Consider the following 14,311-nt stretch of genomic DNA (forward strand, 5'->3'; position numbering starts at 1 on the left):
AACACCATAAAAGCCAGAAACACAAATGCTAATAGTCCTTCTTGTCTATCTAATTCTCCCATACCTATACAGTGAAATTGCAGTCAAATGATAAAGCACAAAGCACCTTCTTATACATATTTGCAAGATTCAGAATTATCCATTTTGAAATTTTGAGCTTTCAAAATTAGGTGCAGATTTGTAAAAAAAAAAAAAAATTTGAGAACACAGAAGTGTTTTATGAACAGATCCAAATAGAAATTATATAATAGGAAAGAAATAGGGAATCATCTTTTAATTTGAAAATTGTTATTTAGACCTTTTTTATTTTATAAATTAAATTGAACTGACTCTTCAGAACCATATGAATTAACTGCTTAATGATTAAAAAGAAAAACAAGCAATAGCAAAAAAAATAGCATAGCAAAAAAGCTTAATAAATGAGGGAAAAGTGTCAAGAAGATTTTGTCTCACATAGGCCTTTTGTTATATTTCACAATGGTCCTATTGACTGACCATCTGTAGATCTCGAACTGTTTTCAAGAGTGGTTAGAGTTTTGCTAAGTCAGTGCCTGCGTAAGCAACATGCCAATTATCATCACTAGCATCACACTCATAATACCACCACCAAAACCATGAATATAGATTTTTCTACGTAAAATTCAAGTTGACTTCCCACTCACACCTTACCAGGTTTTAAAAATTAAACACATTTTGAAGTTTGAATACATAAGTACTCAGACTTTGAGGGGCACCTCAACCTCTTTAGGCTTATAGACTTTCCTTCAGTCCACACCACCTCAGATGGCCTTGAGCACACTGACAAAATCCTTCATTTGCACTGTAGGCAGACATTTTTAGGAGTTTTCATTCATTTGTTCAACAAATATTTATTAAGTGCCAACTATGTTCAAAACACCATATAAAGCACTGGGAAAATAGCCATTGTTCTGTCCTCATGAAGTTTATAGTTAGTATCTTAAAAAGACATCAAATAGATAAATTTATTTTATTTTCAAGTATAATAAATGCTTTAAAAAAGAATGAAAACACAAGGTGTTACAAGAGCACATACTGGTTAACATAGGAGTGGGAATGGAGATCTTTAAGGCAGTTTCGCTGAGGAAGTGTTGTGTGTAGGTTGATGCGTGAAGGAGGAAGGATGGAAAGGAGTTACATGTGTGAGGGGTGGGAGGTAGGGGTGCAAATAAGGGTGGGGAGCATTTCTGGCACACGGCAAAGCGTATGGGAACATTGGATTGGAAAAGGAGCCCAGCGCATCTGAGTCACAGAAAGCCTAGTGGAGTTTGACAACCAGAGGAAAATGCTGAAAGATGATGTTGAAGAGAGAGTGACACAATATGCAATATATTTGAGTGGAGAGTAAAAATCTAGAAAAATAAATATAACTTTGGATAAACCATATATATGATCTAAATATCACCACACCTAAGTCAAATATGATTAAGCTAAGCTAACATATGCCAGTCAAACCTCATATCAAAATGAAGAAAGCAAATTTAATTTCTTCAACCTCACATCTTTTGTTCCTGGGCAGTCAGTAATAGGAAACTATCTGTAGGACTTTTGTCCCACTTCTGAACACAAATCAGCTCTTCATGTTTTAAATACATAATACTTTGCACACTGCTGAGATTCTGGAGAAAAGAGACAATACAATAGTAGGATCCCATTTAATTGGCTGTTAAAGAAAGAACATACACAAACATGGAAAACAAGTAAGATCTCAAAGAAAAAGTCCCAGTTTTGGCAGGGACACCAGGAATAAGGACATGGGGTGGCACACAACCACTCAATGTTCAGAGAGAGAGAGACCATCAGTTAGTCCTGCAGGTTAGAGAATCTTGTGGGGATAAGAGGTTTATCTGAATAGAGATGTATAAGACTGAAAGAGCCCCTCAAACAAACTATCTGCAAGAAGAGTGATGACAATTTGTCTTTTGAACAGACGCTCACTTAGCTGCACTCTGCCTCTCACTATCACAGTATAGCTGGAAAAGTTCATGGGAGTCTGCTCATCGGCTCTGGTAGCCCAAGGACACTTGCGAGTCAAGCATATGCCTCAGAGAGGTGTTCAAAAGTTCCTGCCAATAACAGCTTCTTGAGGACAGCAGAAGAAACTAGATGGAATGAGTGGCAATGGGATAGAACTGTGGACCACTGGTGAAAGCTTAGCCAGAGAGCACGTGGCCAGTGTCCAGAAAATGCTGTCAGAAGTCCTTGCTTACCGCAGGGTGACTGTGAACCTTAGCCAGCTTCTGGGTGTCTGACATTGCAGGGAGTATTCAATAACCAAGAAGAAGCTACAAACATCACCCACCAAATAAAAAGGCTTTTTTTTTTTTTTTTTTCGTTTTATTGCTGTTCTTCTTCCTATTCCTAGCTCCTACATGGCCTCTCAGTGTCTTGGTCTCCTATCCTCTAATGGTCTCGTCTTCCTCTCTACTGCAGCTCCCACCATCCTGATCTCACCAGGGACTTGGTTGTTATCAGTAACTGTACACTCCCTTAAATCTCAATCTCAACATCATTCCTTTCTTCTGGCTCATTCTCAGAATATTCTGACCCAACCATTCCTCACCTCAAGTGAGCTGTCCAAGCCCCATTCTTACTGCCCAGGCGTCCCCCCAGATCCATTTACCCACTCCCCTCCTTGCGTGACTAGGTTCTGTACCTCATTGTTAAAACTCACTGCTTTCATATTACTTTCAACTCTCCTGCACTTCTCAATATGGGTTCTACTGGACAAGTAAGACTTTCAACTTTAGTTAACACCAAATCTCTGCCAAACTCAATCAACTGAAGAATTAGGATACAGATAAACAAATTACAATTGTGCTGAGTGTTTCTCTTTAAATTCATGACCACACCCTGTGATGGGCCTTCAGAGCTGCCTGGCTATCCTACCCCATTTCTCAGGTTAATTCACTCTCACCCTTTCAATGACTATTTCATACTACCTTCCCTCTCCTCAAACCTCTAACATCCTCACATTCTCCTTACTGCTGATGCGTGTGTTCTTCATTGAGAAGACAGAAGCATCAGAAGAGAAACTCAGCATCCTGCAACCACTGCATTTACCAAGCTGTCCTATCCGCCCTTCCTGCTGTTACAGTGAAGGAAACCTCTGCACACCTATCTTGGTCAACTCTTCGGCTTGTGCCCTGGGTCCCATCCGCCCTGTCCTCCATCACACATGTCCTCTCTCTGTTGTTGTTGTTCTCATTTGCACAGTTTCAGCCATATCATCCATCTGAAGGGAAACTTCCCTTGACCTTCTCCCTGCCCCCATCATTATAGACCTCCCTTCACAATAAATCACCTTGAGTTATCTCTCTTCACTGTCATTTCTCTTTTCCTGTGCTCTTTAGAATCCATGGAAACTAGACTTTCATCCATAGCATTGGACCAAAATCTCTTGTTAAGGTCAATGGCTGCTGCAATGATGTCAAATCTAGTAGCTATTTAAATAAGATATTAATAAGTATCAGTGAAGGTGAAACCTTTAAGAAAGGAAACAACGCAAACATCGCAGCATCTTTGAAAGTAAGAGACTGATGTTACTATTGCAGCCAAAGACCAGACAAACTGAGTGTTAATTTACTAGAATATAATTTCCCACAGATAGCAAGTCAAAGAAAAGTGTAACAAATACTAACAAAAAGTTTTCACAGGATATATCATTTGTACATTTTAACAGAATACCTCTAAAATCTGGTTTCTTAATGCATTTCTGAGGCCAGTGAAGTACCCAGAAATCACATCATTTATTCTATGAATCAAATGTGGTCAGTATTTACAACTTCACTGACACAGATACACATATAACAGTGTATATAACAATTTTCAGCCTGCGATACAGAAACAATACAATTTGTTCCAGTAAGCTCCTCTGGCTTCAGCTGTACTTCTGATGTACTAGAGGAAACACAGGGGAGAGAAAAGCCAGAATGAATAATGTTGCGATCACTTGGCAAGAAGGCCAAATGGTGAAATGCTCTTTTTCCAAGGGCAGAATTCCTTAACGGTTTGTAAAAGAAACGTTTCTTGACACAAAACAGTAACTTACGAGTGGAAATCATATAGATATAAAATGCCAGAGTTGAAAAATTTCTAATAACATTCTTAAAACCCTTATTTTTTAAAGGAACCTTATGCCCAAGAGAAGCCAAGATTGCAAAATGTGAATTTGTGATATAAAAAAAAAAATAGAAACCCAGAACTTTTGATACCCTTCTATTCTGCATTTTCCTCTGAAATAACTGCATTCTGATGACAACTGAATTAATGTCAACAATTCCAATTTCTCCCCTGAGCTCCAAACTTGAATATTTAGCTGCTTACTTAACTTCTTTGCTTAGATCTAGAATATCTAATAGGAATCACAAACTTTAAATAGTTCAAAGATAACCTTTATTCCCCTCCCACCCAAACATATTGATCACCTAATCTTTCTCATTTGAGTAAACAGCATTACCCAATTTCAGGAGCAAAATATTTAGGATATATCCTTGTTTCTCTAGCATTCATTTTTTCCATTTAACCTGTTAGGCAGTTCTGGCAATTCAGCCTCCAAAGAATAGTCATTATTTTTACCTGGTTCTCCGTTTCCACTGCTACCACTGTGGTCCTGAACACTATAATTTTCTCCCTAAACTACCCAAAGAGCCTACTGTTTGGTCTTTCTGCTTACCCTCCTGGCTCTCCACAGTGCATTCTCTTACAGTAGCTCTAATAATTCTTTTCAAAATACAATCTCTTTTCAAAGTAGGTAACATCTATTCTTTGCTTACAATCCTTCTATTATCCTTCCTATTATGCTTATAATGAAATACAAACCTCTTTACAGGGTCCACAGACTTTCTACAACCTGGCCCCACCTACTCCTCTGGCCTTGCTTAGTATCTCGTCCTCTTTTGCTCACATTCTGCTGTCACACAGACCTCCGGCTGTCTCCTGAACATGAATTTGTCAAGCTTGTTCTCCACAGGGACTTAGTATGTGCCGTGCTCTCTCCACTCCCTCAAATCTTCATATGCCTGATTGGTTCAGTCCACGCAGATTTTACCTGTTACTATTTCATGAATATGTTTTCTTTACAGTCTTTATTATGGTCTGGCATTATGTTGGTATCTTTGTTGATAGTAGTGGTTGTTTATCTTTTCCACTATAATATAAACTTCATAAGGTCATGAGCTTGATGTTTTCCATTTTTATATCCCAGTATCTAATACACTGCATGACACCTAGTTGCAGCTCCATAAATATCTGAAAACTTAATTATTAATGATTAATGCCAATGCTTTGACACTTTTCCTCCAAAGTTATGAAGCAAAGTCAATGTCTACCTGACCAATAACTACCAATTTTCCTTCTTCTCTGGAAAAAAATGTACTCTTTGTGAAATTTCACAAAATACAAAAGAGATAAACGGGATGTCCTTGAGACAGTTTTAAAAAATATAAATGCATAGAGGGAGTTAATCTACACTTATTTTATTTTAGCTAGTTTGACTAATGCTGTTTCTGCTTAAATAGTCAAACTGTCAGAGTGGAAAAATTAGCAATTAACAACAGCAAGGAAAATTTACAAACAAAAGTCACAGAGAAATTCTGCCTGCCAGGTTTGGCTTATTTCCTATTTTTAAAATAAAAAGTTACTGGTACTATTTGTAACTTTCTATTTACTAGGAAAGTAAGAATTCCGATTATGTTGTTTTCTATGTGTTTTTCAGCTATAAATATGACCATTCCAAAGATGGTATGGGCTAACCCTTTTCTAATTTGCACTGCCACTGAGTGGCCCCAGATGTAGTGAGGAGATGTCTGCTTACTCTCAGTGGGGTAGCAGGGTCTCTCTTTGGTTGAACATCTGGAGGTGATCCCCCAGCAAAGTCGAGCTGTTGCCTTGCTGGCTAGAAAACAGAAGACGAAACATCTGTGTGACAGATAAATGTGCAAGCCTGTGTGAATCTCTGCTGAGGCCCCATCTGTAAAACACACCCTGTGCCATTCGTCTGACACCAGGTGAGTTCCTTTGGTGGGGAACCCAGCTGAGATGGAGGCTGCACAGCTTCTCCTTTGCCTTTTATCTGCCCTCTCACTCATCTGTCAGTTTGTCTCCGTGTTCTCTGTGCTACTGCACTGCAACTGTCCTGAATGCTAAGCATGCCACAAGGCAGACTATGGCCATTCTGGGTTTGCAAGACACATGCACTTACACACAGCCACATGGATATTGTGTAGGCTAGATGGTATGGTAATTTATCCAAATTTATAATGCTTTTAAGTATTACAACTAAACTCTTCACTTCTTATCGATTCCTACTAGGGTCATAATTTTAGCAAATCCAAAATTTCTGTGTCTTATATTCCATATTAAACATTATATATCTTATTGGCACATGATGCAAAGTTCATTAAATAATATTAAAAGTTGTGTGGCCGGTCTTTACAAATTAGCACATTAAGCTCATCTCTGTATAAGTTATACTGTTTGATATGAGTCCATAAGTCAATAAAAGTATAAGTGCTTTTAAGTAAGATATCCTTACATTCTATAATTTTTAATTTTCCCACAGAAATTCTTCATGTCTCCATATATCTTCAGACATGAAATATTAACTAGGAATCTGCTTCTGACAGACATCTGATTTTCCAACACTGTCAATGAACTATTAAATACAAGTGCTTGAAAGTGATTATTAAACTACAAAAAATGCCCTTCAACACAACTCATCATTTTCTTATTTTACCTCAAATTTTAAAAACAGATCTTACTTGGGCAATGGCAATAGCACACTTTTTTTTTCTTTTGTTTTTTTCTTTTAAATAAATGTAATATTCTTCTTTTGGAAAATAAAACCTTTCCCTTAAGCTCCAAGGAAACTAGATTTAAAAATAATGATAAAATTCTGTCTTGATTCCTAAATAGATTAGGTATGTACCAACTGTTCTCAAAAACAGCATGCAGAGCTTGGAGGGCTTTCAAATTGAGAGGTCTACTTAGAGTAGAACTCCAGCCTCAAGCCAAAATACTCTATGTCACATTACTTCTGTGCATTTTAAGGAAATAATCAGAAGAACCAAAATTAAATAACAAGAGATGAAAGATTTTCTACATATTGGTTCATTGTTCAGATAAATTGAGTAACAACTGAAAAACAATCCTTTCTAACCAATATTGAAGAGATATAAAAATTATCTAAAGACCAAGTGAATTTTTAATAAATACTTCTTTATCTTTTGACTCTAAATAATTGTCCAAAGCAATTCCTGTAATTAAAATATCCTTTTTCTGGCTCTTAAAACTTCTCTAATATTTCATTAACTTGAGTAAGTGTTCCTTTCTAGAAAAGGAGACCGAACATTTCTTCTTTCCAACTAGTTTGGGAAAATCACCCACTCTTTCTTTATTCTTTCAACAAGTTTTATTGAGCATTTAGTATATTCCATGCCCTGGGAAGAGAATGATCAATGAAACAAGATCCCAGAACAGAGTTGGGGACACTGAAAATGCACAAATGAAGAATGGAATTTGTGATGGAAACTGATGGGTGGAGGGATATCTGTGCTTACTTTCGTTTGGAGACAATAAAGGTCCCTTTGAAGAGGTGAGGTTTGAACTGAAACAGATCTCAATAAGCAGATTGAACCAGGGGAAAACTTGGAGACTGAGTCTTCCATATACAACTATGGCTGGCACAACTCCTGGAGGTGGAATGAGATTCCCCACAGACAGGAGAGGGGCCAGGGTGGCTGGAGCTCAGAGAGTGAGAAAAGAAAAGAGGAGAGGAGGGAAGGGGAAGGGCGTGAGAATCAGCTCACAACCCACTTTAGGCCACGTAAAGGCTTTTAGATTTTATCTTACAAACAATATGGAGCAACTGGGAATTTTAAGCAAGACCACAAACATGATTTGATTTGCATTTGGAAATGCAAATGCACTCTGGCTGCTACAGAAGATTGGATTTAGGTAGGCAAAAGTAGAAACAGGGAGACTAAACTTCCGGAATGTAACAATCCTCATCAAGAGCATGTAACAAGAATTCTTGTGTGGTTTTCTTCACTAGACCAATGAGTTGCTTTTCCTTTTTTTACTGCACTATGCCATTTTATGTCCTTTTAAATTACATAAGAGGATTTTTTTCCTTAATCTCTTTTACGGTCTTCAGTTGACAGTGTGCTTTCTTTCCAAGTTTTCCTCCTTGCTATTTAAGGGTAGAAAATAGAGGCACAGTGAGAGAGCCATTTTTATTTTCTTTGCTAATCCTTGATGGTTTGGGAGTAGGTCTCAGAATAGATCTCAAAGTCAATGAATCACTCAACTCATAAATATCTCCCTCTCTCCCCATTGACCAATCCCTTGCTTTGGTAAACTGGAGATCAGTGCAAGCCCCATTCTAAATGGGTGACCAAGAGTAAACACAGATGATAATTACCACATGGAAATGTAGGCCCAGTGTGGACAGAGTTTCAATTTATCAGGGAATACCAGAAATCCAGATTTTATTTGAAATTTTTCAAATTTTATTTGAAATTTTAAAGATTGACCAAGAATTTGAATGCTTTTTAAAACATCAGGCACAGCAGGCAGGGTGAAGACCCATGGAATTGGCCCAGTCCATAGATTACCAGCATATGATGTCTAAAAATAAGTCCTCTGTCCCTTCTTGCTTGAACATTATATGGTTTAGATCAGTTAGGGTTCAGATGCTCTTGAAATAACCATCCCCCATACATGTGATTTGTTTTATATTCCCTAATGGTAAAAAATTCAACCACTTTGCTAGGGGTTGCGGATAGGCATAGACATTGACTACAAATGGGTAGCACAAGGACATTTTGGAGGATGAGGCTAGTATTCTATATCTTGATTGTGGTAATTGTATGACAACATTAATTTGTCACAACTCATTGAACTGTAAAGCAAAAGGAATAAATTTTAGTGTGAATAAATTATACCTCAATAAAAAATTCCATCACTAACTATAATATTGTTCCAAATAGAAAACAAAGTCTGCTTCATGATGAATACAGAGACACATGAGAAAGCTGGAACAAAACTTGATGGTTTGGTTTACAACAAAGTGGCTGACGCAATATTGAGACAAGGGGAAATGTGTATCTTGGAAATATTCTAGCACTTCCAGACAACCATTTTTATTAACAGAATAAGAAACATAGAACTATAATACCATACAAAAATATAAATACTATGTTAGATTTTAGTAGTGCTTACCATGTTTACAAAGCACGTTCAGATACATTCTCTAATGTAATCCTCACTATAAACTTCTAAAATTTGTAGATTAGAGAATTATTGGACAAAAATGTTGAATACCATGACCCAAGCTGCAAAACTAATTGATAATTGTGCCAATATCTCAGAAAATTCTCTTGAAAAAGCTGTCAAGCATTTTAGATTTTGAAATTCATATAGGTTATACATTATATAGAACAATCTTTGATTATAATTATTTTTTGTGCAGGTCTGTAATTCATTCTAGGGAAAGAAGATGCCTTCTTAATTTCATTTCCAGTATGCAGCATAATGTTGTTAATAGATAAATCTTTGTGGAACATCACCAATTACTCCATGCTGGGAAATTACTTTGGAAAAGTGAGTTTTTGTTGCTGGTCAATACAACTAAGTTAACAGCAAGAGATAGCATTTAGGATGTAAGAGCATAACTCTGAATGCAATTATTCCTGAAGGAAGGGAAATGCTTAGGACCAGGTGACATTTCAGGGCCAGTATAATCCCTCAGATTTCATAAGTAATTAGAGAAAAACTGAAAGATACAGAAAAAGAGGAACTAAAATCAAGAACTTGCAAACTACCAAAATACGTAACACAGAGACTTCTAGAAATCAGTGGTTTTCATGTCCACACATCACTTAGCTATATTAAAAATTCCTTAGCAAGACTTAATTATTTCATTCTGTCACATGAAACTATTTGTCAAGGTTTGGAAACAACCAAATTATTTAGCTTCCCTCTCCTTTTGAACTGGTTGGAATCAACATCAGTCAAACTACTCACATGGTTTAATTCCCCAGATATTTTTCTTTCCCCTATTTTCTTACCTCATAGTCATGTCCAACTGTTGTTTTTCTCGTTCAATAAAAGCGTCTCTGACTAGATTAACGGTGTAGAGTGAAAAGAAAGGGTCTAGGTCCCTTCCCTTGGTCTGCAAGTTATGAAAGCAGCACTGGGAATGTTTATGAATGCTGCACATTAATTCACTGAAATGGTCATTTAGTTTCTTTTCCAAACACAAGATTTCATCACATTTAATAATAAAGCAACAAGCCATTTTCTGTATATTATAAACCATCAACTTGTAATTATATACTGAAATACTTCTATATGAATTCTTTGTGATGATGTAAGCTGGTATTGTATAAGTAGATCTTTAGAAGCCCACTATATACCTACAAGATCTATTTACATTGGGCTAATCATGTTGAAATAGCATCTATTTAAGGGTAAAGTCAAAGTTTCCTTTATAAACCTTTACAGATAGATAAATAATCTAGGAGGCTTTTTACTGTTATAAAATTAAGACTGCCTTTCAATGCTTGCTAAAGTTTTTGGACATATTATCCATGTAATGGGCAAAATGTAATCCTAAATTTTTGATTAAAAGACTCTGCATGGAAACAAGCTGTCAAATGGATGGAGAGAAATTAAACCTGACAACAGTAATGCCTACTTTCCCAAATGAAAGCCCAGTTCAAGTTTCTCTCATCCATTTTTCAAAACTTAAAACAAAGCATTTTCCTACTACCCATAGATGAGATGCCAACATTTGCATTTCAGTTGAACCTGATGAAGTCAATAGACTTCCAGCTTCAGGCTTGCTCAGACTCCTGTGAGAAGATGTTTGTCCAATCTAAAAAAATGGCAGTGTGACAACATGTGAGAAAGGAACAAAATGTGGCCTGGCTGCAGTCAGCTCTGTGCTGCATTCGCACTGCACCATTTGGAAAGCCTTATAATCCAGCAGGATATCTGAATGTCCCACCGTCAGGCCCGTTTACAAACTCTGCCAAGTGAGTAACTGGAAGGAGGGCGATGCATGGAAAGTTGGGAAGCAGGGTTGGGAAAAGGGATTTCTTCATCCTGGCAAATCTAAAAAGAAAAAAAAAGGTGACCTTCTTTTTTGCGTGTGCTTATTTGTTTGCCTTGTTTTTAATTGTGAATTCTCTACTTTCAGGCAAACTAAAATCAGTGAAAACTTATAGTTAAGGACAGGCTTTTGTGTCATACACCTATATCAGAATTCCAGCTCTGTACTAGCTCTGTCTCCTTGTTTAACCCACTTAAGCCCTCTAAAATTAACATACTTCAAATTTCAAAAAAAGTCAGTTGATAAGGTTGAAGGGATAATGTACAGAAGAACGCTGGTATGGAGTCCAGTTCATACTAGATCTTACATATAAAAGAGAGCTGGTATCACTTAAATGACCTTATCCTTAAGGTACCTCTGGAGAAGGTGCTGGGAAGATGCACAGAGCCTTCAAGAAGTGGAAGAGGATGTACACTGGTTTACTAGGAGAAATAGGTGCACCAACAACTCAGATTGGTAAATGGTACTTATCTAATTATACTTAAAATTTTAATCTGCCTATATGTAATATATGGATATAATTATATTTGTTAGAATAAAGGTAATATGAAGTGTTTGCTTGTTGTTTGAGAGTATGAAATGTGACTTCAAAAAGTATAAACTTTTTGGATTATACATACCTAAAGAATTGCTGTTCCTCAAATTAATCTCCTTAGCAAAATATATACTTTTTTCAATAGTGCACAAAATAGTTCTACATTAAAACTGCCTTTAGGGACACTATACAAAGAAACACTTTAAAACACACACACACACACACACACACACACACACACACATAGGCATGCATGCTATGTTTGTAGGTGACCATAGGCATGTTGATCATGCTCTCCTGGGTTGCTGTGGATGGATGCTTGGGGACAAGGAATGGGTATGAATCATGAGGATTATGGAGAACATGTAACACATTTACGTTAAAAATTTATGTCAAAAAAGGAAATAAAACAGAGACCATGCAAATAATGGGTCAAATTCTCTCTTTCAAAAGCTAATGAAAGCTCCCCATTTGCTGAGATCAGACCCAGGATTTGAGCATAATTATACTCATGCCTTGCTTGTCAGAACATAACATCTACCTGTTTTAATAAGGGCAATACAGGACATGTGCTTGGCCTCCCACTTACTGGTCTTGTCAGATATATTAATATTTTTATTATTATAAAATAGCACTCATGTCAAAATGCCTAAGTATCATAGTGATAAATATATAATAAACACTTGTATCTAGGCTGAACCTTGACATATATAAGATATCATTTTATGATTTATGTGGGTTTTTTAAATGTTGGCTGATATCCAGTCACAAGAATGTATAAGATATTTATCACAGAGCATATTACAAAGGAAGAAAGGAGAAAGAAAGAAAGAGAAGAAGAAAGAAAGAAAAGAAAGAATCCAGACAAGTAACTAAATTCAAGTTGTATATCCTTAAATAAATCAATTTCCTTCCTCACATTCCCTATCCTAATCCTTAACACATTGTACTACGTTTGCATGACTAGCTCACTCTCCTGCTCCCCATACTATAAGCTCCATAAGGACACTGAAAGCTATTTTCTTAGTGTCAAAAACAGTGTCTACACAAAGTAAGAATTCAATGACTGGTTGAATGGATACACACATAGATTAATATTTAAGTAAAGTAGGTACCAAATGAAGTAACAATTTCTTTAAAATATCTGCTCTTAGAGATTTGATGGAATGAAGACGAAAAACACAGATATTAGAAAAGTTATGAAAATTCTAGTTACAGTAGGAACTATTAGGCATGAATCAGGCTATTCTATTAATACTGTAACAGAGAAATAATTCAAAGAATAATGTCATGATGATGGAGGAGGACAGCAGAGATCTATGTCAAATTATCTCACAACAAAAATGCCTGAAAATACTTTGAAAACTTTCTGTATATCATTCAAATAGTGATATGACTAGAGATTTGCCCTTTTATGTTTTAGGAGATGGATAGAATATTCCTTTAAAACTATCACTATGTCTAAGTAACTGTGGCATGTCTTATTTTAATCAAGCACAGTTTTATTTTATCAGGAAAAGAAAAAAATCTGTGGTAATATTTAAATTCAAAACTTAGGAGAAAAATCACCAATATACTAGTATTTTTTGTTTGCTATTTTGTATTTGGAGAAAAATTTTATTTTAGAAATTTCTTTTCTCCTCCAACAAGAAAAAATATATTTGCAAAAGCAACAGGCTTCCTTTGATGCTAGTTTAAAGAAATTCTTGATATTTTTAAAAAGATTTACAAAAATATAAGTCGACAGTGCACAAAATAACCATCTATTAGCAATATAAACTGTTTAATGCATTTCTGAATTTTTTAACTGTCTCAAAAAACAAAAGAACAAATGTTGTAAGCTATGATTTTCTTATGATTAAACTTCTAAAATCACTTTCCATGAAAATAGAGTATTCAAACTAATGAGCAAAGATAATCATTCTGACATGGTTTCCTCTCCAGTACTGCCATTATATACTGGCAGACATAACAGTAAAAATACTATATAGGCCCATTCCAGGGATATTTGTGCCAAGCCCTCGAGACTTACAACACAATTATAAGAGGCAAATAATCTTAAGACACACAAATATCTTACATAAATCTCATTGAAGTGTAACACAACAGGTAGGTAAATTGTTTGGTATGATTAATAACAGTTACATTGCATAGTTAAGCAACATTAATAACTGTTTTACAAATACATTAACATAATATTGATAGCAAGGTATGAGAAATTCTTCAAAATTTAATGTCAATCATTGCATCAGCTATGCTCTACAAGTATAGGTTTGCTGCTAATTCTTCTAAAAATGATTAGCAATTCACACATGTCTTTAAAAATTGCATGCAAGGAAAGCCCATCATATTTAATCTCCTATAGGTTTAGAGATAAATCTACTTATATTTTCTTTATTCCCACTCTATTTTTTCTTCCCCAAGTTTCTCAAAAAAAATAAAAAATAAAAAAGTTGGGAGAATGAAAGGAAAAGACATTTTATAATATGTCATTTGAGCATCTACATCTTCAGGTGCCTGTATTTCCTGCTATAATAAATATCTCAAGAGTAAGTACCATGTTTTTATGATGTCAACTATTTGGCTCCAGTTTGAATGGAATCAATTGAAAGATTCACTGATGGTAATGGGGAAAAAATGAC

The 14,311-nt window shown here is 35.8% G+C and overlaps 1 protein-coding gene across 24 annotated transcripts in view; it reads right to left on the bottom strand.

Annotated features, from left to right (window-relative positions):
• HDAC9 (histone deacetylase 9) overlaps positions 1-14,311 on the bottom strand; it is an 873,646-nt gene that overhangs the window by 319,814 nt on the left and 539,521 nt on the right. The gene's annotated exons all lie outside the window — the stretch shown is intronic.

The sequence above is a fragment of the Microcebus murinus genome, chromosome 9 (assembly GCF_040939455.1).
Source record: "Microcebus murinus isolate Inina chromosome 9, M.murinus_Inina_mat1.0, whole genome shotgun sequence".
Taxonomy (NCBI): Eukaryota; Metazoa; Chordata; class Mammalia; order Primates; family Cheirogaleidae; genus Microcebus; species Microcebus murinus.